Genomic DNA, 2500 nt, shown 5'->3' on the forward strand with positions numbered 1-2500 from the left:
ATAATAATAAATAATAATGTAATAATAATAACAAAATAATAATAATAAATAATAATCAAATAATATAATAATAATATATAATACAAAAACCATAGTAACAATAATAATTATCATAATTAATGATATTAATTGTAACAATAATTAGGATGCTGCTGCTGATTATGATGATAATGATAATAACAATCATAATTATCATTAATATTATTGTATCTATTATTCATGTTATTATCATCATCATTATCATTACTAATTTTATTATTTTTATTACCATTGTCATTATTACTTATTATTATATTACCATGATTATAATCTTTATGATCAAAATGATAAAAATAACGAAAATAATAACGATGATATAGGTAATAGATAATTTTTTTGAATACTAACAATATTAGTAGTAATAACAGTAATAATAATGATGATAATAATAATAAACTAATGATAATAACTGCAATAGCAACACCAGTAGCATTAATGGTGATAATAATTATAATGGTAATAGTGATAATAACAACAATAATAATCATGATGATCGTAGCATCATCATTATTATTGTTACAGTTTTTATTGGTAATTATTGTCAATATTATCATTATTACTATTGTTATCAATATCATTATCATTAATTATTACTATTACTATCATCATGATCATCATCATAATCATGATCATTATTATTTTTCACTATCACTATCATATCATTATTATCATTATTAATGTTATTATCATTGTTGATATCATTTATTGGTTGTTTTTATTGTTATTGTATTTTTATCATTACCACTATCACTACTATTATCATCATCATCATTATTATTATTATTACTGTTATCATGATTATCATCATAATCATGATCATTAGTATCATTATCACTATCATATTATTATTATATTATATTATATTATATTATATTATTATTCATATATTTCATATTTTTTTCATATTTTTTGCTATTATCACTATTATTGTTATTATTATTACTATTATTACTATTGTCATCATTATTGATTAAACTAGAGGGCAACAATGCGCGCTATATCTTAAACAAAAATATATATTCCCATTCTATGTGGACGTGAAAAAAAAAAAATTGAGTGCAGTCACACTTTGTGGATGTAAAAAGCATTTAAACTTCTTGCTTCCTGTTCAATATGTCTACTCAGCGGTATCAAATAGTAAACTGGCCGCATACTCGTTACTACGACGTGTCAACTAGTTCGTGTGTTATTACAAGCTTGTCACAATGAGATATTTCCAATTTGTACCTCTCTTTTCCACTATATTTGGACATATTGTGTACTTATGTAATATTATAAAAACAAATCAAAGCAAATTATGCCTGCAATCAGTTTATTTTGGATGTTGTATAACATTTTGCGTATGTGCGTTTCCAACGGTGATTTTTGTCAGTTCCTTAACTATTTTTTAACAGTCGTCGGTCTGTTTTGTGCTGACTATGATCTTGACTATTGTTTTTTTTTCTAGGCAATATGGTGGAAATCCAGTGAACTTTATAGACATCTGCATAAGTCACGGTTTGATAAGTGAACCTGTCGATTGAGCGGTGTGAAAATAAATACAGAATTGATTACAATACCAAACAATTCAGGTGTGATCGAACATATCCTGTGTCAAAGAAAAGAAAATGTAGGTATAATTTTGCAATTTCCATTTTCAAAGGAACATGGTTCAGTTAAAGTAAATTAGACATTGAGACCAATTTACTGTTCTGCAATTTACATCTCCGCGAACGATTTCTTCTTGACCTCTCAGACAAAACTACTGGGCAAGTTTTGTACGTGAGTTGATGATTGCCAGGTGCTTTGAAAATACTAGTGAGAAACTTGGTGGTGAATCACCAGCTGCGGAAATTGACGAATCCAACTTTGGGAAAAAGAATTATAATGTGGGCAGTGAATGGCGGATTGTGGTTTTGGGGTTTATGTCGGGAAAACAAACATATATATCTCGTCCCTCTCTAGGAAAAGGACACGGAGATAATTCTAGCGATAGTTAAAGAGCGAATAGCCTCAGGGAATGTGATAACATCAGATTGTTGGGAGGCCTTAAACTGCCTCGAAAAATAAGGATATAATCAAAAGTTAATCACTCCATATATTTCGTTAAATCTGTCACCGGCGCGCTCACAAACATGTTCAAGCGGAAGTGGCGGGATGCAGTCTGGCCGCCGGAAACATTTTGTTGCCTATTTAGCCCGCGCCATGTTCATGATGCATTTCGCGGAGCCAAGCAAACGTTTCCACCACTTCCTGTTGGCAGCAGCTAAACTTTATACCCATCTGTTTAAGGTAAAAACGGTTGGTGACTATTGTTTTGATGCTATTCTATAGAGGCTACGGGGACCCGGTGGGCGGTCATGATTAGAGCGTATTGTAGAACAGTGGGTACTGGTGTTACTTAAGTACTTTCCCCGTGTGATTTAAATTTTGCGATTTAGCCCGTAGAATTTGAAAGTCGGCCGTAGTCTTTCTTGAAAAG

This window comes from Penaeus monodon, chromosome 4, assembly GCF_015228065.2.
Source record: "Penaeus monodon isolate SGIC_2016 chromosome 4, NSTDA_Pmon_1, whole genome shotgun sequence".
In the NCBI taxonomy this organism is placed as follows: domain Eukaryota; kingdom Metazoa; phylum Arthropoda; class Malacostraca; order Decapoda; family Penaeidae; genus Penaeus; species Penaeus monodon.